The sequence below is a fragment of the Phascolarctos cinereus genome, unplaced genomic scaffold (assembly GCF_003287225.1).
Source record: "Phascolarctos cinereus isolate Bilbo 61053 unplaced genomic scaffold, phaCin_HiC Scaffold_726;HRSCAF=1367, whole genome shotgun sequence".
In the NCBI taxonomy this organism is placed as follows: Eukaryota; Metazoa; Chordata; class Mammalia; order Diprotodontia; family Phascolarctidae; genus Phascolarctos; species Phascolarctos cinereus.
In genome coordinates this window covers 153,667,612-153,691,510 of record NW_027556098.1, presented here as the reverse complement: position 1 = coordinate 153,691,510, position 23,899 = coordinate 153,667,612, and the positions used below count along the sequence as shown (strand labels likewise).

Sequence of the window (23,899 nt, the reverse complement as noted above, 5' to 3'; positions counted from 1 at the left end):
TTTGTCTTGAGAAGCAGGTTGAATAGAAATGCCAGCCTGATTTAAAAGCATATGCTTTAAGTTTCCCTAGTTATAAAGATGTTTATTTGCAATAATTGTAGATATAAAAACCCAATTTAAATGTTTATGTTAAAAGAGAACTGGCTTCAGAGTCAGATGACCTTAGTTCAAATTCCATTTTTGCTCTTTCCTAATTATTATTGGGACAATAGCCAAGATCTTTAGCTTGTCTGAGTCTCAGTTCCTCATTGCAAAAATAAAGAGGTAACCTGTAAAATAACTTCTAAGATTCTCTCCAGCTCTAAATCAATGCTCTCTTCCAATAACCAGAGTAGCAGTATTCTAAGCAATGCAAATCTCAGAAAGCTCAAACTCATCTTCATCTTGACTCTTATTACCAGCAGGCCTGGGGCAAATTATTTAACCTCTCCAGAGGAAAACCTTGTAAAACAGCCTAAAAGTGTTTTGGCTACAGACCAAATCTTTCAGTTTCTTTTGAAAAAATAAAGGGTTTGGACTAGATAGCCTGAGGACCTTTCAAGAACTGGATCTATGATTCTAGTCTCACCTCCACCTTTTAAAGAAGAGGAAATTAAGGCCCAGAGAAGGGAAATGACTTGAGTAAGGCCACATAGCTAGTTTGAAGTAACATTGGGAATAATATTGTTATATTGATTTGATATGCCATTTACTGCTTGAAAAATGAAAACCATTTAGAATAATGCCAAATTTTCAACTCTGATTTTTTTATATCCTTAAATTATATCCTGCTATAATAGAAGGAACAGTTAATGGGAGTCAGAATGCCTGAGTTCTAGTCTAGACTCTGTCTACAGTTAGCTATATGACCTTTGAAAAGCTGTCTCTGAGCCTTACTTCTCTCATCTGCAAATGAGGGTAACAGTTCCTGCTTTACTGAATTATTGTGAGAAGCAAATGAGTTAACCTGGGTGAAAGTGCTCTAAAGAGGTGATACAAATGCGAGAAAACATATGATCTCTAAAACCTTTCCTTTCTATCTCAGCCTGAATTCAATTCAACTTAATTTTTTTTACAAATAGTATTTTATTTTTCCCAGTTACATGTAAAGACAATTTTTCATTCATTTTTAAAAAGTTGGGGGTTCTAAATTTTCTCCTTTTCTCCTCTTGCTCCTCCCTCCCTAAAATGGTAAGCAACTTGATATAAATTATATATGTGCAATCATGTAAGACATATTTTCATATTAGTAATGTTGTAAAAAAAGAAACAGGCCAAAAGAATTTAAAAAAAACCTGGAAACAAATAAAGTGAAAATAATATGCTTCTATCTGCACTGAATTCAGTTCAGTTTAACAAATATTTTTCTCATGTCTCCAAACTTCTATAATAATGATTGCTTGAACAAATTATTTGGACATTCATCATGATTCACCATATGATATTGTTTCCTTTGTTATCTTGTAGTACTGTTACTTAAACTGTGTTCTTTAACTTTATTTGTGTCAATCTTGTCTTTCTATTTAGGCTGTAATCTCCTTGTGAACAAAAATGGTTTCTCATCCATCTATGCATTTCCCAACAGGACCTCTCATGCTATAGAATGCCTCAATAAATATTGATTAATATTATTTATCAAATGTATTTGTAATCCTTATGTCAAAGATTACTTTTTGACATACAGGATCTATGTATGCTTTGGGGTCTTCTCACTTTTTTGGCTCATTGACCCTACCCAGATAATCTATAAATTCCAGTATTGGGCATTCCCCAGAGTATGTACCCTGGAAAGAAGTCACCAGATGCCCCCTTATAAGTATAGAAGCTAAAAAAAAGTTGACACACAGACATTTACATTTACCACCTAATGAAAACAAATAAACCTCACCTTTGAGTCCTGAGAAAGTAATGATACCACCTGCCTCAGTCTAATGAGTAGGGCTTCCCTAGAAACCTGTCTTGTATCTAAGAATTACACATAACTGGTCCCAATTTTGCTTCATATTTGATCCTGAGTCCCTAGAAAGTCCCTTCTTGCTGTATTAAGCAACCTTCCAACATAAATTTTGCTAGTTTCTGTGACTTACAGTATTGGCCTGGATAGGACTTCAGCCAGACATGGTTAGGGTTTCTATTCTTTACATCAATGATCCTTGCCATGACTCTTCTATCTGTACCACATTGCTTGCTTCTAAAAGCTCTCACCTCCCCCTCCTTTTAGGAAACAATCCCAGACCTTGCTTTCTATCATCAGTTGCTACGGATCTCTTTTCCCAATAATTTGGGTTCATCTTTTTGCTGACAGTGTTGTCTGCAGGCCCTGTTTCCTAATGTTCATTTCTCATTCTTTATACTCCCCTCTGCCCCTGGCTCTGCTTGTTGCATGTTTCTGTTCCTAAGTACTCTTCTTTTCTAGCAGGAGGTATTCATCATTCTTCTCTTTCTGTCACTCAATTCTCACTTCTTTTGCTCCCTGCTATTTTGTCAGTCATTCTCCATTTTTTCAGCAGAAGGCACTTGTTACCTTTCCCAAGGGATTAATTCAGGAACACTGGATCATATGTAGAGGAATCTGGAAGGCTATGTCTTACATCTCAAAGCAAATCTCTTTTATCCAAAGCTTTCTTCTATACAGTCCTCAAAACACTCATCCTCACGTGAGAGTCTTGGGGGAAGAGAAGGAAGAGGAAATTGTAAGAACCCTGCCTTCCTTCCCTTCCCAAGTGAGTTGTTACTTCCCATCCTATTCAGATTATGCCAGTTTGATGGTGATATGAAAAAGGCAGCACACAGGTAAAGAACTTTCATTAGGCCATCTTAAAAAAACCGAAACCATACTTTTGAGATGTTCAGCATGGATCTTCAATGTCAGGAGATCAATAAGGAAGAGATTACAAAAGTAATTAATAACTCTGCTCATCAGATTTATAGAGATTAAACGCAAAGCCTACATTAGTCCAAATGAATGAATGGGCCAAAGTGATTTTTTCTGCCCATCTAACAATAGTTAAACAATCTTGTCTAACAGCCTGTAGCTATTTTGGTTACAGACCCATCATTAGCATACTTCCTCCAACCTTCTGAATAAATTATAGGTAGGAGGAACATTCCACTGTTTCTGCTTCCTGTGGAAGACTGCAAAAACAGTCTGTGGGCCATCAAAAACATGAAGAACATACAAATATGTCTACAGAGCTAGACTAAGGTCCTAACTCTTTCTGTTGAAGTAGATTTTGGTTGCTTCATATAAATGATAGTACCTAAGGCAGGAATTACTCCTAAATCACTTTCATCTTCCATTTGCATCTTCTCAATTATAAAAATGAACATAAAAATAGGTTATCTTTCCCATTGAATATTCTTGTTCTTGATTGTGATTCATTACTATAGCAAATTTAATTTTGCATGAAAAACATGATAGGTAATTACATGAAATTTGCATACTGGAAGGAAATTCACAAAATGTTTGCATAATTTATCATATGTTCTTTTTGACTAACTAAGAACCTTATGGCAGTAAATTGCCTTTCTTAATTAGTGTGAAAATTTACTCTTGCCTAGGTACAGTCATTTTTCATGACACATAGATATTAAGATATTAAATTACAGGCAATCTCCCACCTTACTTATCCTTGGTTTAAATTCAGTCCTTACACAGGGCCACCTGGATAGGACAATAGCCATAGATACTCCCCTGGCCCCCTTCACTTCACCATTTGGAATCTCCTCCACCCACATCTACTCTCTTTTCCTCCTCTGACAGCTGTCCTTATGTCCATTACCTCTTCTCTTCCCCCAGGCCCTTTCTTTCCTATTTATGACGCTTCTTTCTGCCTTGCCTTAGGGAATTAGTCAAATTTGGGTTTGTGGTAGCATGACTGGTGGAAGAGGGAGATAAGGAAAGGTACTCTAAATCTTTACATTTGATCCTTCTTTCCCTTTCTTGGCTTTTCTTGCTTCCTCCCCCCAGCACCACTGGCTACCTGACATGTGAAGACATCCTAGTGCATACATCTTAGAACATACATATCTAGTCCCATCTCCTTGATTCTGTTGAGGCCTTTTTCTTGTCTGCTACCTCAGAGTTCCCAGCCTTAGGATAGCCGAAGTGTGGTTTTCTTCTGAATGCTGATGAAATATTACTTCAGTCATTTGAATAGGAAGCAAGCTCATTATTTTCCCCTATGTATGATTTTATCTTTGCCTTTAGAGTATAAAGGGGAGTGGAGAGGTTGGCATCTGACTTTTCAGTTAGTAATAGGAGGAAAATAAGGGAGACTACCTTTTCTCCTTTATTTTTAAGCATGAAAAAACAAACCAAAAATATCCTTAGAAAATCTTTTAAAATATGGGTGAGATTATGGTTTGCTTGGGAAAGAGAAAAATGCTGGCCTAGCAACAGGAAATTTAATCCTAGGGTTTGCAAAAAGATAGAGGGCACAGTTCTCTACTTCAGGTTCTGGAGCAATGAATTAAATAGCATCTGTGAGCCCTCCTGAGAACCTAACTACCACATACATCATTATTTCTTATGGGAAAAAGAGATTTGAGTTACAAAAACAGATTTAAGAGTGAATGTTCTGACCACAGTCCATCTTTAAACTCCGACCCATTTTATCTCCTTTCTGCTGAATTGTTGGGATGGCTAACTAAAGCAGAGGAATCAGGTTCTGTCATTTGTGGTACAGACTCAATATGAAGTGATTCAATCAGCAGAAGTGTTGATCCAGTCCCAATTGCTCCTCATCCTATGGACTGAACAACCACTTATGCTCCAAGAGGGTATAATTAAAAAGAATGGCAGCACAGGTGCACATGCTGGGGGTATATTTGCCATGAATTTCACAGACACACTGATTAAAAAATGGCACCTACATGGTTGGTATTAATGTCTTCCTCACAGCAGGGCAAACAGCTGGTTTTGTCTTAATTAAAGTTGGATTTTTCAAAGGGAACAGAAAAGGCAAGGCCAGTAATGCTGCATTTCTCCTAAAGGAAATGTTAAATATGATTTTTTAAATTGCTTGCCACTCAATGCAAATGGATATGTGCCCAAATAATTAGATTAATTTAAATAGAATGGAGTGTGTGAAAGAAACCTAAAGATAAATAGCTCCATATGTTTCACTTAATAATATATTAAGAGATCTGTTCTTATGAAATGGATATCCATTTGGTATTTTGGAACCATCTTGGCCTGTGTGTGGTCACAGTCTCCAGACAGGTGACAGCATGGGACCCTAGTCATGGGAACAGATAAATGTCTCCATTTTATATTTTGTTTCTTTTTCAATATATTAATTAGCATGGATAAGGGAGCTCTAGGCAGAGGGTCTTTCTCAGAATTAAAAGTGGCCATGTAACATACTCCTCCTTTCAAATTAACCAAAGGGAGATTTCAAGTCATTCTATAACCACTTGCCAATTCATGTTTAATTTTTCTTGTCCTTCCAGAGAGCCTCTCCTTCTGTGAAGAAAATTCCTCCCCATTAAAGCAAACTATATATAATAACTATTCAGACAAGAAAGTGAGTTATTTACTTGAGGCTATATAAGCTCTCTAGGTTGTCACACATAAAAAAGGGATTTTTTAATCAAAAGGAGTGGTAATCATTTTGTTCCTCTGACATTTGGGACACCTTATAGGGTATTCACCTCACATTCACCAAGATTCAGAGACTGGATTGGAGAGATTGTTGGCTTTTCCTCAATATTCATTTCCTTTCCTCAATATTCACTAAAAATATTTGCTTCCAATTTCATATTTTCTTTTATCCAATTTCCTCTACTACCATTTAATTTTCCTCCAAGACTCCTTTTCCTCTCCATCCCACCACCCATATCTATTCTAGAATCTACTCTGAATAGCTTTTGACAAGATCTTTAGACTGAATTCTACTATAGTTGGTCAGCTTGGAGGCTGATTCATTCCAGAGCCCATTAGTACAGGCTCAAGGCTTCTGGGACCATACCAAGAAGACAGAAAACATGTACATGAAGAGGGAATCTTTTTCCTGTTCTGTATTTTTCCTTCTTCGTGACTCATGCTTACAAAAATTAACTAAATTGGTCATTTAGAAGGAATTACACTGGGGAAACTCTGGTCAGTCCTGGTTCTAGCCTAATTTTATTATGGGATATCAGAATCTTAGACTAAGGACCTTGAAGATCACCTATACTAACCTGTAGCTCAACTTAACAGGAGCCCTCTTGACAATAGAACTGAAAAACAACACTAATAATGAACATTTATGATGTTTTAAGGGTTGCAAAGTGCTTAACATATACATATATATCTATGTATATGATTATGCATATATAGTACTTACATATATACTCACATACACATATACACACACACACACAAACTCATACAGAAAGAGGTTGCAGAATCTTTCCTCTCTTTCCAATTTATAAATGAGAAAACTGAGACAGAGAGAAGTTAAGTGACTTACCCACAGTCATACAACAAGTAAAAATCTGGACTTAGATTCAAACTCAGGTCTTTTTTACTCTAGGTCCAGGACTGTTATTCCACATAGCTGCTTCTTAATCTGATCAATAACTATTCAGTCTTCCTTAAAAGAATTGCACTGAGATTAAAAATCCTAACTCCTAAGGCAGCTTTTCGTCTTGTAGAAAGTTTTATTAGGACATTTTCCCTTGAATGGAAGGAAAAGATGATTCTCCCCAGCTTATAACAGTTGCTCCCAGTTCCGCCCTCATCAATTCCATTCGTTAACCAAACCTTTATTGTATACTGACTGTATGAAGAGCACTATGCTAGGTCTTAGGAGAGATATGAAATTCAGATAGAGGTTATTCTTGCCCTCATGAAATTCATACTATAGCAAGCTTATAATACACCAACATTATAATTGAAGTACATAATATTACTTGAAAAGGGAATCAGAGGGGTACACATCACAGTGCTATGAGAAGGAAAGCCATTACTGCCTGGAATGTGCCAAGGAGAAAAGCTTAACAACTCTCCAAGCCCAACTCAAATTCATGTCTTTTAATCTCAACAGGGTAGGTGGCTAGTGATGCAGTGGATAGAGCACCAGGCCTGGAGTCAGGAAAACTCATCTTCCTGGGTTCAACTCTGGCCTCATGTACTTAGTATCTGTATTACCCTGGACAAGTCACTTAACCCTGTTTGCCTCAGTTTCTTCATCTATGAAATAAACTGGAGAAAGAAATGGCATACTACTCCAGTATCTTTGTCAAGAAAAGCCCCAATGGGGTTACAAAGAGTCAGGCATGACTGAAAAACAACTGAACAATAACAACAAAATCTCTGCTCAGGTCTCATTACTCCACAGAATGAAAATCCTTTTATTCTCCCTCATTGACTCTCAATCACATTCCTCACAGTGGCTGCTCCACATCTCTATCTCCCTACACCACACCTCCCTCTCAAATCAGGCCTCTGACTTTACTAAGAAAACAGACACCATCTGGTTTTACCTCCCTCTTTCTCTCTATACTATACCTTAAAGACCCCCAGTATCATTCCCTATTCTCTCTGTCTTTGCTCCAATCAGTAATGGAAAAGTAGCTCTTCTATTCCCTTCCCCAGCTCATCTCTCCTGGTTACTTGCTCCTTCAACCATCCTGCTTCATTTTGAAATTTTCTTTCTAAACCTACTTTTTCCCATTTGACTACAAAGAAGAAAATGTCTCTTGCCACCACCTTAAACTATCATCCTGTATCTTTTATACCTTTCTTAGTCAAACACCTAGAAATATGTCTCCCTTATCTCTACTTTCTCAAATCCCATTCATCTATCAGTGTGTCTCACTTCTGACTCTACCACCAAACAGAAACTGCTCCCTCAAAGGGTTACAGCGATTTCTTAAGTGCTGAATATGATAAACCTTTCTCATTCTCCATTCATCTTGATGTCTTAGATTTTAACACTTGAAACTCACCTCTCAAATCTCTTGCCTCCCTTGAATTGTGTGACAGATATGCGTCTCTCTCGGTTCAATCCTATATATTTGATTACTCTTCAGTCTCCTTACACTCCCATGGAAAAGGAAAGGGAATACATATTTGTATATGGCCTGCTATGTATCAGGTGCTGTGATAAGCTCTCTTAAAATATTGTCTCATTTGATCTTCACAACAACTTTGGGAGGTAGTACTATTATTTTCCCCATATTATACTTGAAGAAACCAAGGCAAATAGAGGATATTAATAATGATAATAACAATAATAGTGACATACACATATGTAATGTTTACTATATGCCAGGTACTATGCTAAGTGCTTTACAAATATTATTTCATTTGGTCTATATGACAAACCTGAGAAGCAGGTGTTATTATTGAGGAAACTGAGGCAATCAGAGGTTGATTGACTTGTCCAAGGTTATTTATCTTGTAAGTGTCTGAGGTCAAATTTGAACTCAGCTCTTCCTGACTCCAGACACAGTGGTGTTTCTACTGTGCCACCTAGATGCCTCAATGGTGAGATATAGGTTCAGGAAGGATTTTGATAAATTGAATGAATATCAATAAACTGAAAATCTTTAGTAAGCTTTTATGGAAAACTAAGGTATTTTCAGAGACAGGGTGTAGATCTATGATATCCTCTATCTCTTAATTTAAAAAAAATGTATATTTGATTTTTACATCCCAATAATTTTCCTTAAAATCTTTTCTTTGCTCTCAGCACACTACCATATAGAATGAAAAAGTCAGCCAAAAGAGGAGCTGCATTGTCCTTATCAATCACAGTCAGCACCTTAAATCCATTCATCTTCAGAATTGGTTATTTATTTAATTTATCCTAAGTTCAGCTGTTTTTTGTGTTGTTTTTATGTAATTTATTGTAGCCATTGTGAATAACATTCTTCTGGTTCAGCTTTTTTCATCCTGTGTCATTTCATAGGAACTTCTCATGTTTCTGCAAATTTCTTATATTCCATTACAATATTAACAATATTCCATTACACTCATATACTCCTTTGTTAAACCATTTCCCAATTAAGTGAAACCCACTTATTTGCCAGGTTTTTTTTCCCCAAAAAAGTATGACTATACATGTTTTGGTACCTTTAGATTTTCTCCTCATGCTCCCCACCATCTTATCCTCAGTACTTAATGCCGGGAGAAAAAAAAATGAGGCTCTACATCCTGCCCTTTGGTGAATCAGAAACAGAATTTTGGTTGAATGTGAATCTCAAATCTAATCTACAGACTACAATTCTTGTTCCTATTGTTTCCTACATGTTTATTATAATGAGAATTAGAGTGAGCATTTAAATTCATTGAAACAAGTCTGAAAAGGTTTAGTACTTAATAAAAAATAACACTCAGTCCCATAAAAGTGAACCTTTCGAGATATCAAGTGAATGGAATTTTCTAATTAATGTTTTATGATCAAGACATAACTGTGACCTAATTCTGAGTATAAAACCTGAGAAAGGTAATGATCAATATTCCTGACTCCAAAGGGTTTTCATTCTTTGCTGTGATTTACTTTTCTATAAATGGTTGAGTAATGTAGTATAACACAAGACATGCTCACATCCTCAATTCTCCTAATGCTTTCAGACTTGTAAAATAAAGTCCGAACAGGGTTTGCATTCATGTATAAATATATAATCCTCTAACACAGTTGGAAATAGCCATCTTCCTTAGAGAAGGCTTTTATTGAGAGATGAACTTATATTCTGAAAAAAAAAATTAAGAAAGATAAAACTACTTAAGGTGCTCATTTCCTGAAAGACATAATTCTGGGATAGTTTGCTTAAGTTCTCCAGAGATAAGTTATTGGCTTCCTGCATTGGCTTACATTTTTATTCTTAGCCCCTCAGGTCAGCATTGCAATCTACTCTCTCTTCCTGCTATTACTTCCTATTTTTAACCTTGTTCCCTGAAAACCAAATAGAAAAGACCTGGAGGGTCCAATAGATAGCAAACACAATATTATTCAGCATGAGCTAGGGCAACCAAGGGGGAGCAAATGTGATCTTAGACCACATTAATAGAAATACAATGTCTAAATAAGGAAGTTCAGACTATATTTAAAGTTTAATATGCAGTTCTGTGCACCACTATTCAGAAGAGACATTAACAATCTCAGTTATGACATTAACAATTTGTGGGGATTAGATGCTAGGATCAGTTAAAGGACCTGAGAACATTTTGTCTAAGAAGAAAAGTGTTGGGGGTGGATATCATAACTTTCTTCAGATATTTGAAGCATTGTTGAGTATAAGAAATATTATGTTTCTTATTTATTTGGATTAGATTGAATCTAAGATATTTCAGTGAGAAAGAAGTTTTGAATTTGAAATTGGTGGGTTCAGATGAGCCCGAGAGATTAGGGCCAATGTTGGAAGTTAATGAAAGTGAGATTTCAACTCTAACAAATGGAGAAACTAATAATTAGAACTGTCCACAAAATGAATGGGCTAACTTTGGGTGTGAGAAAAAATATGAGGTCCCTATCGCAGAAGGTCTGAAAGCAGTTTCAGCTTATTGGGGATGTTGTAATACCAATGGTGTCAAACTCAAATAAAACCTGATCCCTGCATATTGACTTAGAAAACCACAAATTCACATTATCCATGTTTTCTCATATTGTTGTTTATTAATATTAAACTCTTCCCAGTTATATTTTAATCTGGTTTTGGCCGTACTCAGTAGTTTTTTTGACTATCAATTTGACAACTCCATTGTAGACTAATGCTTTAGGAAGGATCTGGGTGAAATACCCTGCTATAAAAGCCATGGATCCTGAAGTTAGAGTCAGGAGATCCCATTTGCATCCCACCTTTGATACTTTGAACATGGTCATGGGCACAGTGTTACCTTCTATAAAATAGGAAGAATAATGCTTGTATGACTTGCCTCCCAAAGATATTATGGCAAAAGTTCTAAAGTGCTATATGAGTCTGAGTTATTGTCATTGACATTTGGAATCACTTCACACTCTAGGATCCTTGCTTGTTTTTCTCTGAACACGAACAGAGCCATGATTAGGAATATTTTCACCCAGGGCTAAACACTTGAGGATGAAAGAGTTTGGGTGGGGAGATAGGACCCTGTGTGGGGAGAGTGTCTTGTGGGCAGTTGTGGCATACAATACTTTGTACTGTGAGAAGAATCATGATTCCACCCTTGTTTATGCTAAGGAGAGTCTAATTATAATTTATCTTTTGTTTTTGTTTTTGGGTTTTTTTGGAGAGATGTTCCCTTCTGGAATTGTTTTAAAATTCTACTTCAGAAAAAGACAGCAATGGTTTTATCAGTCTGACCTTCCTCACAGCAATTTGGAGCACTACTAGAGGGTAACTTAATGAAAGACAGGGGAGAAAAAGAAACAAACATTCATTAAGCATCTACTGTCTTCCAGGGATTTTACTAAGTGCTTGACAAATATTATCTCATTTGATTCTCCCAGCAACCCAAGGCGACAGATGCTATTATTATCCCCATTTTACAACTGAGAAAACTGAGACAATGATTAAGTGACTTGCCCAAGGTCACACAGGAAGCAAGTGTTTGAGGTTGGATTTGAACTCAGGTCTTCCTGACTACAGGCCTAGCACTCTACCTGCTGTTCTACCTACCTGCCTCAAGGTTCAAGGTATTGTTACCTAATTCAAGAGAACTAGATTTAGATTTAAAGCTGGGAAAGACTACAGTGGCCATCTTATTCAACTTCATTTTATAATTGAGGAAACTGAGGCCCAGGAAAACTAACGAAGGTGCTAAGGTCATTCAGGCAGGAAGTTTCCAACCCCCTTATTGAGGCAGCTAGGTGATATAGTGGATAGAGTGCTAGACCTACATCAAGAAGACCTAAGTTCAAGTTCAATCTCAGATGCTTAGCTAGGTAACCATGGGTAAGTCACTTAACCTCATTCAGCCTTAGTTTCCTCATCTGAAAGAGTGCACCGACATCCCAAAATTTTTGTGAGGATCAAATGGGATAATATTTGTAAAACCCTTTTTGAAACTTGTTGCTGTTGCTGAGTTAAGGCATGTCTGACTTTTCATGACCCCATTTGGGGTTTTCTTGGCAAAGATCTTGGAGTGGTTTGCCATTTCTTTCTCCAGCTCATTTTATGGAGGAGGAAACTGAGGAAACAAGGTAAACAACTTGCCCAGGGTCATATAGTAAGTGTCTGAGGCCAGATTTGAGTTCAGGAAGATGAGTCTTCCTGACTTCAGGCCTGGCACTCTAACCACCCCACACCCCACAGCTGCCCTTAAAGAGCTATATGAATTTTAGGTATGTAATTATAATTGTGCTATTACTATTATAGATAAGGAAATATTTGTCATCGTTAGTATTACTGATATTACTACAGATAAGGAAAGTAAGGCCCAGAGAGGTTAAATAATAACAATAATTAACATTTGACTTGTCCATCGTCACACGGGTCACGAGCAGCAGAGACAGAATTGAAATCTGAGTCTATCAGCTTCAAATTCACAACTTCTTTCTGACTTAGATTCCATCTAATCCAAACCCTCTTTCCCATTTTGCACATGAGTAATTTGAGGTCCAGAGAAATGAAGTGTTTTACAGAAGGTCAGGCAAGTAATTAGCCGCAGACCCAAGGTTAAGGCCCAGTTTCCCAATTCCTAGCCTACTGCTTTTTGCATTACCCAAAATTGCCACCTTAGTCCCTATGAATACAGTTTTCTTTATGGTAAGTGTGTTACTCAAATGCTGCCCATACATTCAGTGAAACATTCAATATTAATGGGCTGGCCCTGGGCAAAATTGTCAATTAGGCAAAGCATGTATTTGTCACCCCTACTTGGGTGTCACTGCTTTTATCCCTTCTCTGTGCTTTCTTGCCTGCCTGCCATTCTCTTTATTCACTGTAGCAAAGTTTTGAGAATGCTAAAACATTACTGAAATGTTAGGAATAACTTTAAAAAGAAGATCCCTGAAGAAGGCAATACTGAAAGCTCAGACAATCCCCTCCCCCCATGTATAAATTTTGAAATCTTATGCGCTTTAATTCTGGGGTAGCAGAGATATGTTTGAGTACCAGCATCTTTCTGTCAATCCTCACCCTGTAGGTGATTATCTACATGTGAAATAAATGACCTAAATTTGCTGTTTTCCCAGATAAAACATAACAATCTCACACCCATTTCCACTAAGCATTAGATGTTTACATTTTCAATACTTTTATACTGAGCTTGGTACAGGAGGGGAGGTGTTTTGAAAAATATGGCTTTCACTTGATATTATGACTAATATGTACAATGCCCTTATCATGTGACACATATGCTATGTATCTACTCATCTACCTTATAGATGCGCCCATGAATGTGAATAACTCTTTAGATTAAACATTAAACTGTTAATCTCAGTTTCCAATGACTGTGAATCATAGCTTAATTATAATCCATTTAATATATTTCATCATTTAAATAAGCATATATCGAATATAATAGGAACATAGATTTAAAACTAGAAGGGACCCATCTAGGCCAGTCCCCCTATTTCACAGATGAAGAGACTGAGGTCTAGTGAGGTTAAATGATTTGCCTAAGGTCAGACAATTAGTATCAGAATTTGACCCCAGGACCTCTGACAACAAATCCACTACCCTTTACACTGTACTATGTTTCCTCCCAAAATTATAGGCTGCTGTAAGAATATGTTGCCTTTAAAGTTCACTAAATACAATATTTTGCAAAAAGTACCAAATGAATATTGCCACTTTCAGTTGTAAAGTCTAACCTTATTTGTTGCAGAAAAGCCCCCAACATAGCATGGCTGATTTGGTATGGTCAGCTCAGGTTCCAGAAAACTTGGATTCAAATCCTTCCTCAACACAATACTTGACAACTACGTGTGACCCTCTCTGAACCTTACTTTCCACATTTGTAAAATGAAGATAGTTAATACTTGTAACATCTACCTTTTTGCTAACTTAAACATGTCAGTTATAGTTCTCTGTCTCTTGTTTGATCATAAATTCTTCCATTCTCCATAAATCTGAGAGGTAAATTATTCCTTGTTCTTCCAGTTTGTTTATAGTATCAGCCTTTATATATAAATCATATACCCATTTTGATTTTATTTTGGTATACGGTTTAAGATGTTGGTCTATGCCTAGTTTCTGCCATACTATTTTCCAGTTTTCCCAGCAGTTTTTGTCAAATAGTGATTTCTTATCCCATGAGCTAGAGTCTTTGGTTTTATTAAACAGTAGATAACTATGGTTATTGACTACTGTATCTTGTATACGTAACCTATTCCACTGATCCACCACTCTATATCTTAGCCAGCCTAAGCCAATTCTTTATTACCTTTCAGTTGCCAGTGGAAAAATATCTGCCCCTCCTAGCTGATCCTCAGCCCAAACTTGACCAACTCACCCTAAGGCCACCTTGGTTTCTCTCTCCTAAACACTTGTCTTGATGCCCCTTCATGATATGAGGGTGACCTGAGATCTTCAAGGCTCTGTGAGGAAAGTACAAAGGAGGACCTTGATTGGCTGGAATGTCTTTGACTGTTGGCCAATTGATGGATTCTTTATTGTTCCAAGACTTGCAAGCCACATGAAGAGAAACTAGACTTAACATGAGGATTGCCAATACAATATGAATTTTTCAACCCATAGCAACTCTTGAAATGTGGAAAGTTTAAAAAAAACCCCAAAAAAACCCCCAAAATTTTAAAAATAAATGAAAAAAATTTAAAAAAGAAATGTGGAAAGTTTGTGATCCATATTGGTGGAGGGAGTACTGACAACAGGGATGTTATAGATTTTTCAAAATATCAAAGTAAGAGGATAGAAAGAAATTGTTATTAGAATTCAGAGTTCTATTACTTTTCTATAGTTTTGGAGAAGACTTTCTGAAGGAAGTGGACAAAGCTACACCATGAAGGAGGATTAGGATTTGGATAAGCCAAGAAGGAGCTCCAAGTGAGGTTATTATCCATGAGCAATTGCATGAGAATAAACATGACAGATTCTGGGTACAATGAAGTGATGGGCTTAGCAGGAGAAGAGCTGTAGTTTGGAGAAAATGGAGAAATAAGTTTAGAAAAGTAAATTGAGGCTATAGTAGAATGAGCCAGGAGTGCCAGGTAAAGTAGTATTAGACATATTGTATATAATATGATGAAATTCTGTAGTCAGTGATGGTTATAGAAGGGGACTTCTGATCAAGGTGGGAACACAACAAAAGTATATTCCTATGTTGGATATATTTGTGTTGGTAAAACAACGGTATTCCTATGAGTGTATGGCTGGAATATTATTCAGGGGAATCCTTGTTGTACATTAGTGGGGTACTTGGATTAAGATTTAAATCTTCAAGTTTTCCACATAATTGCAATAGTATCAATCTTATCAATACTTTTGTGCTAATATAAGATGACATCAACTTTTGCTTAGCAAAGTAAAATTAGAAGTTGAAGTGGTCTTTGCCATTGTTTTTTGTATTTTCTTTAGTAGTTGATTCTACTAACTTGTAGAACTTTAGAACAAGTAGAATCTTTTTTTTTGTCAGCTTCACCTGTGTGGAATATTTGATAATAAAAAGAAAAAAAAACAAAATAAAGTATTTTTTTCTTTTCCTAAGTGAATTTAATTACTATATAATTATGCCTCAAGTGACTACAAAATAAACATTTAAAAATTCAAAAGAGGAAAGTTAAAATAACCTTTTCTCTTCCATTCAAAAGCAAAGCATCATTTAAAACTTGTTTCCTGAGAGAGACACAGTAGTAGCCCTTTTGTCAAACTGAATGTAATAGAAATGGAACTTACTTCTGTCTGAATAATAGACAGTAAAATGCCAGAGTATAGCTCAATTTCTGATTGGCCTCCAGTGAACCTTCCCTTGAGGTCTGTGAATTTGTGGAAGGGTCAGTTGGAGATTGAGGAGAAAATAGTATTTGCCCAGATGACAGTCGACTTCAAGTTGACTTCAATAATTCAACCCACATTTATTAAATATTAAGTATGGGCAAGATACTCTGCTAGATAAAGAGAACATAAAGAAGAGAAAAGACACAATCCCTAATCTCAAGGAGTTTGTAATCTGGTAGGAGGAACATTAATGTGCATAATGTAAATATAATAAAAATATAATATAATATAATAAAAATAAGAAAGAGGTGAGAGATTGGACAGGGGAGAATTATAGCTTATTTTGGGGAATCACTGGATGGAGGAGATGCCAGTGCCTGGGAGCATGGAATCCAAAATCACAGATTTTCAGAATTACAGAGTTGAAACGTACTTAATTATACTATCATGTAGTCTACATTGCTCTTTTCTACCCCTCCAAAAATATTAGTGTCTTTATCAAATGCTTTGCTAAAATCTACATAAACTATATATTGGTCCCACAGTGATATAATATGCCCGTTTCTCCACAACCCCTCCGACATTGGAATTTTTAATGATATTTGTATCCTATAAGGTTGAAAGGCTTTCCTAGAGGTTTCACACCAACACCTAGGTCTCCCACATCTCTGCACATGAGTGCATTAAATATATTAAGATAGGAATTGTTCAAGTGAGTTAGGTAAATGTTACTGAAAGATTCTAATAAACAATTAAACAAAACAACAATTGCCCGAATTATCTTTGTAATGATTTAACATTCAAAAAACAAGTTACTAAAAGATTTTAATGTGTGCCTATTGTGTAATAGACAATTTGCTATTTATCAGCTCATTTGTGTAATTTTCATAAAGGGTAATTATATATATGTATATATATAAATATACATGTATATGAGAGAGAGAGAGAGAGACAGAAAGAGAGAGAGAGAAATGGAGAGACAGAGACAAAGAGAACAGAGAGACAGGGAGAGGGGGAGGAGAGAGAGAGAGGAATAGACCTTTTCTAGTGAAAATGTACCTTTTCATTAGGATGACAAAATAATTTCTGAGAGCAAAAACATATGTTAGGGTGTTTTGTTGTTTCCTAATTGTAAAACTTCCTGCATCTAATAATATTCTAGTTGAGTTGAACAGCTGGCCCCAGCAGTGGTGTTCCATGGCCCAGAGGTGAATTGGGGACCCTGCATTAGTGATGACAGACTTGTTGACAGAACTTTACAAGCTCTACCATAAATTACCATGATTACAATATGGAGGTTATCTTTGGGGGTTCTGTAAGTTGTGTCGTAATTATTTATTATATTTCAAGCTGCTGCCAAACCAGTCTTGCTTTAGCTTTCTATTTTTATCAGACATCAGACAGTACATGAAATGGACATTTGGACATTTATTGCTCTGCCATTATTCCTCAAACTGACTTGTTTCAGACAATAGGAAAAGCATTTTAAGTAGACTTACACTGCATAGGTATGTAAAGGTTCAGAATATTTATAAACCTTTAATCGCTTTAAGTGTTTTATGTTAATCATCCTGAAAGGTATGCATTAAGCTAAGGGAATAGCACATTTCCTAAAATATATTTCCAAAATGATTCCAATTTGCATAAATTTTAGCAAAGGAACAGATGTCTTTTTAATGTTGTACCTTAGTAAAAATTCATTTAAGACAAATTGTACAAGAACATTTTCTGTATGAGTGGGATCACTGGTTGAACGTTCATGTTAACCACTGTAGGAGGATATCAGAGATCACTACCATCAATGTATGTGTAAAATCAGGCTCTAGTCAAAGCATGCCAGCACCAATTGCTAAGAACAACCACAGTTATGACATAGAGGTATCATAGCATAGACAACAGAGAACTTGATTTAGGTTAGGAAGATGAGGCCAAATCCAATTTTAAATATTTACTAGCTGTGTGACCCTAGACAAATCATTCTATGTTTTAGTTTTCTCATCCATGAAATGGAAATAACAATATTTGTTTGGCCTGCCTGATAGAATTGTTGTAAAACTCAAATGAGAAAATGTTTGTAAAATGTCTTAAAAATTTTAAAGCATTCTATAAATGCAAATGTATTATTATTATCTTTATCATTATTATTATGGGGAAAGAAATAAGCACTTATAAGCACCTCTTATTGCCCAACACTGTGCTAAACACTTTACAAATATTATCTCATTTGATCCTCACCGCAACCCTGAAAGATAAGGGCTATTATGATCCCCATTTTACAGTTGAGGAAGCTGAGGAAAAGAGACATTAAGTGACTTGCCCAGAGTCACAAAGCTAGCAACTGTCTGAGGCTAGATTTTAGCTCAGGTCTTTCAGACTTCAGGCCCAACTCTCTATTTATAATTCTACCTACTTTGCCCGACATAATGTAGAATTGCTAAGAGACAGTAAAATTTATATGTGGTAAATATCTGTTACTTATTTTTTCCCATCCAAAGGTCACATTGTGACATAGAGGTGACCTTAAATTCCTGAAGGTTATGCCAGCAGAGCACAAGATTTGGCAGGTACTACCAAGTTAGAATGTGCTCAGATACTGGCTCAGTGACAGAAGGTATTTGTCCTCTGAGGACCAGTTTAGTTAATTAAATGGAATCCAACAAGTATTAGGGAGGCAGTAGAGAGCAGAGGGAAAAGGTAGTGCAGTGGATAGAGTATCTGGCCTGGAGTGGGGAAGATCTAAGTTCAAATCTTGCCTTGGATACTTCCTAGCTGTGTGACCTTGGGGAAATCACTTAACCCCTATTTTTCTCAGTTTCTCATCTGTGAAATGGGGACAAGCTGGAGAAGGAAAACCCCATGGACGAAGTGCATAGGATCATGTGGAGTCAGATATGAGTTTACAATTGAACCACAGCAACAACAGGTTGCTGTACAATGCTAGGTTTAAAGTCATCACCCCCGGCTTTGAATCCTTGGCTCTCCCACTGACTGCCTATATGACCTCGAGTAGGCTATTTAACCTTTTGGGTCTCGGGTTCCTCTCTGCAAAAAGAAAGAATTGGACTAGACAGTCTCTGAGGTCTATGATCCTGCGATTCCATGTAGCTATACGTAAGGCGCTGTGGCAGACACTGGAAATAAAACAGCAAAATGAAAACCCTACTAAGTTTAGAAAGGATTATCACAAGAAGGCTGGCTGCCTGATGAACATTTTTCCCAGCCAGAATAATTTATAACTTCTAAAGGTATTGTGATCTGCATTAGTAGAGGAAATACCCATATGATCTTTGACCTAAGCAAACATAATAGACATACTTGTCAAAAATGCATATCTTAGAAAGAGAAAATCTCAATTGCAAATCTCAAAACAAAATTTTCTACCTTGTTTCCAAAAATATCATCAATGTTTGCTATGGGTACTTGTAAGGATAATACATGTATGAACATTATAATTACAATATTGGTGTTCTGGACATAGAGTTTTAGTTTAAATACAGTGTCATAACTTAAGAGAATTACATACAAATTTTTACATATTCTCAGCACATTGAAAATCATTATCCTTCACTTCTGCATGAAAGGCTTCTTAATATGCAGAAACTTTAATGCTGAAACACCTATAACCTTTGAACAGCCATGTAAATCCCTGGGAGAAGAGACAATGTACATTTTATTTGGTGATTTACCCACACTGCGAGAGAGAAAAGATAATGAGTTTTACATTCTAGTTTACTTGGCAGTACCTGATGCAAACTAGCTATGAAGACAAACACTGCCAAGCAGGTTAAGCAAAGATTGGAGTGTTAAGGTATTTTCGGGTATAATTCCTAATTGTGTGGCCAGAAATAGTATGAATGATTTAACAATGTACACTGAACGTTCCATATCATTCTTATATGTCAATGCAGCTCAGTTTCTTTTGACAAATCTCTTTACAACAAAAGCACTAACCAAAAAGGAAAAAAAAGGATTTCTACTCTTTATCTGACAGCTTACTTAATCACATAATATCTATGTAATAAAATTCTAATAAAACAAACTAAATTTCCTGGGAGTTGATTATAACAGGATTGGAGCTGTAGTAATTTGGTTATAATAATTTTTTTCTTTAGCAATAGCTAAATGAAAACGTGTTATAAAATGCATCCTTCTATGACAGTGGCAATAACATTTGTCTGAGAACCAGGAAACTTAAATGGATTTGGCCACTAATTAGCTGTGTGACCTTAAGCAAGTCACTTCATCTGGACTCTGTTTCTTCATCTAAAAAAATTAAATAACTGAACTGAATGATCTCTGTGGTCTCTTTCAATTCCATGTGTATTCTTCTTTTTTACTCTTACTGAGTCTTTTATAGCCCATATCCATGTTTTATAACACTGCAAAGAACCAAAAAGCTGGGATTGGAATATATTTTGAATCATCAGGGAAGTTTAAACTGGAAAGTACCCAAGATATAATTTAGTCTAATTTATTTTAAAAATAAAGAAAATGAGGGGCTAAGAAGTAAAATGATCTACTAAGATCTAGCAATGCTAGCTCCAGATAATGAGCAAACAGTATTTCATGCTAACAAAGGATCTCTCTACCCCTTATTGACTGTGATGCTCCCTGGGAATTTTCTTTTGGGGAATACTTTCAAGATGTGGCTAGTGACTTTTCTGTCTTTTGTTTTCTCTGTTGTTGTCTGGGCAGGGTTTTTTTTTTTCATGATTTCTTGTAATATGATATCCAGGCTTTATTATTATTATTATTATCATGACTCTCAGGTAGTCTAGTGATGCTTAAATCATATCTCCTTGATCTGATTTCCAGGTCAATTTTTAATATGAAATTTATCTTTTCAATATTTTTACTTTATTTTTAATTTTTTGTGGTCTTATGGGATCATTAACTTCTGTTTGGTCCATCCTAATTTTCAGGGAGTCTGTTACTTGGGTAAGGCTTAACAAATATTGGGCTGAGTCATTAATTCTCGTTCCAAATCTCTCTTCTATTGCTTTCATTTCCTTACTAATTCCCTCTAATAATTTTATTTCATTTATGTCATTTTAACCCTTAAAAAACCAAAACCTCTCACTTCATTTGTTCTAGGAATTCTAATTGATCTTGCAAACAAGCTATATTTTTCTTTCAGGCTTTGCTTGAAGGATTTTTGGAGATATTCTCCTTTTTTGGATTTATGTCTTAGGTATATCAGTTCTACTCCCCAACTTTTTTTTTATTCATTCCAGATTAGGACTTTGCATACTTCTGGCAGGAATTTTTGGCCTTGTGTGATGCTAGCTGGTCTTATCTAGTGTCCTGCTGCTGGTTCAAAGTGACAGCTTCATGACCTTCTTCTGCTCCCCAGGCTGCCTTTGGAATCCCCTTTTCAGGACTGGAGAGATTGTACTGTGGCCTTCTTCTACTTTATGGGTCTTTTTCTGAGATCCCGAGATTCCCTCCTCCAAGGTCAAAGTGACAGCTTTGAGACCTTGTCCTTTACTTCTGTGGAATTAGATCATAGATTTATCTGTGTGTGTGTGTGTGTGTGTGTGCGTGCGCGCGCGTGTGTGTGCATGTGTATGTATATATACATATAAATATATATATATAAATATAAACATATATGTATGTACATATATATAGTAAATTCCCAAAAAAATTGATGAATGAATCATAGAATGTTAGAGTTGAAAATATATTAGAAAGCATTGAATTCAGCCTTATCATTTGGCAGATGAGAAAACTTAGTCTCAAAGAGCTTGTGCAATTTGCACAAGGTTAAATGGCTACTCACTGTCACAAGGTGTAGATCTCTAGAGCAGTGTTTTTTCCATGATGCCAGGCTACTTTCTTCTGATTATTTTTTTCTATTAGAATACACATTAGTATGGCAGAAATAGATAATCTACAGTATTCAAGCATAAGAAATCAATATTTCAAAAAGGGAAAAAATCGATGGCAACTAGGGCTATCTTTTTATTATTTTTTCAAATTCCCATGAAATGTCACAGTGGCTTTCATGGCACATTGAGATCCTTGAATTCTTTTGTAGCTAAAACAGCTGAATTGAAAAAGGCAATGGCTGACTGACTAGATCTTAAAAGTCAAAAGGAATTCTTTTAAAAAATTAATTGTATTGATATCTTTTTTTGTTACCTTCACTTTCCAATATATCCTTCCACCAACACTTCCAAAGAGGTACCCCTTAAAATAAAAAATTAAAAAGAGAGGGGGAAACATTTCAGCAAAGTTTACTAATATATCTAACATATCTCACATTACCTCTGGTGTTCCACATTCATAGACTGCCTCCCCATCTGAAAAAAAAAAGGAGGGGGAGAAAGGTGACATATCTATTCTTTAGGATGAAGCTTACTCATTGTAATTTCACAGGATTTAGTTTTAATTGCTTTGTTATTGTTCTTTCTGTTCACTGTAGCATATATATGTGTATATAAATACATGTATGTACATATATACATATATATATATAAATATAAAAAATATGGAGTGAGGGAAAGAGGAAGAAGGGAGAAGAAAGAGAGAGAAAGAGAGAGAGAATGTTCTTGTTTGTGCTTGCTTGACTTTGAATAAATTTATCTGTTCTCATAATATTCATGATTTCTTAAAACATACCAATGTTTTATTACATTGCGTAAAATGAGTTGGTTAGCTGTTCATCAGTCGATTTGCATATTCTTTGTGTCTTTCTACAAAAAGTTCTGTTATAACTATGAATATAAAAAAAGTGCTGATGTATATGGGGCCTTTTTTTTTTAAATCACGGACTTCCTTGTGGTATATGTACAGGAGTAGAATCTCTGGGTCAAAGATTAGGGACATTTAGGTACATTCTTAACATATTTCCTATTTGCTAATTACAGATGTTTTTCAGAATTATTTGTTCATGTATTTTGACCATTTACCTATTGTAGAATCACTTTTGGTCTTTCTATTTCTATTAGTCACCTAGATATCTTGGATATGGAATACTTAGGAAAGATATTTGATACAAAGATTTATTTTATCACTCTACCATTTCCCTTCTTATCCCAATTGCATTAATTTTGTTCATGCAGAAGCTTTCCAATTCCATGTAGTCAAAGGTATCATTTTTTTAATCTCATAATTGTTTCTGTCTCTTGTCAGGTTAATAATTCACTCCTTAGACAATACTTGAGAAGATTATCTGGCCTTCATCTCTTTTAATATTTTTTACAATTTTTAATATTAAGATCACATATTCATTTTAATTTTATTGTGGTATATGTAGAAAATGTTGCTTTGAACCTAATTTCTTCCAGACTGATTTTAAGGAAAGGAATTTCTGTTACCTGTTTCATGAGGTTTTTATGTCAATATGCAGCAAATAAGGAAAATACAGCTATAGGCACACCATACTTGAAAAAATCTTGAAAATACAAAACCTCTAATATATATTATTTTAGGAATTAGTAAAAGTTATTTACATTAGAAAAGTATTCATCACTGAAATCCTTTAAAATAGAGTTCAATTTATGAAAATGCAAATTACACAATTGTACAGGAAAACTTCCCATTAGAACAAAACAAGACACTCCTGTTTAGCATGTTATATCAGAAACAAAAAGATGAATTTGCCATGAGATACAGAAATTTGGAAATAAAACTTTCTTTGGTCACTTGGCCTGGTTAAATTTGAGGAAACCAATTCCCTATGTAGCTCCTCAGGGCTAGTCTGACTCAGAGGGGGCTCTGAAAGAGATTGTTGTACATTATCATTTAAAAACTTCATAGTTTTACCTGTTCTCAAATAATTCCTCACTCATCTGCTACAGTTCCATCCTCTCCTCTTATCTGATTTGAAGTTTTTAGTAACAGAATATCATGATATGAAAAAATATACATTTATCTTACCAAATAACTACTTGTGCTTTCTTATGTACTTAGGATCTATTTTGTATTATTGTTATTGGTGTGTCTATCTTTTCTCCCATACTAGGATATAAATTCCTAGAGAGATGGAATACTGTGCTATCTTCATGTTTCTCTTAAATATCTAACACAATACTTTGCATAGAATAGTACACTTGGGTGAATAAAGGAATTAATAAATAATGTATATGTGTATGTGTGTATGTCT

General features: G+C 35.6%; 1 protein-coding gene and 1 long non-coding RNA gene across 7 annotated transcripts in view; one reads left to right on the top strand and one right to left on the bottom strand.

The window, feature by feature from the left end:
- NCKAP5 (NCK associated protein 5) overlaps positions 1–23,899 on the top strand; it is a 1,104,295-nt gene that overhangs the window by 407,108 nt on the left and 673,288 nt on the right. The gene's annotated exons all lie outside the window — the stretch shown is intronic.
- LOC110223772 (uncharacterized) overlaps positions 1–23,899 on the bottom strand; it is a 143,196-nt gene that overhangs the window by 79,389 nt on the left and 39,908 nt on the right. For all 4 annotated transcript variants that reach the window (XR_002328776.2, XR_002328777.2, XR_002328778.2 and 1 more), the window contains one exon: positions 22,060–22,094. This is a non-coding gene — a long non-coding RNA (uncharacterized LOC110223772). The remainder of the gene's footprint in view (positions 1–22,059; positions 22,095–23,899) is intronic.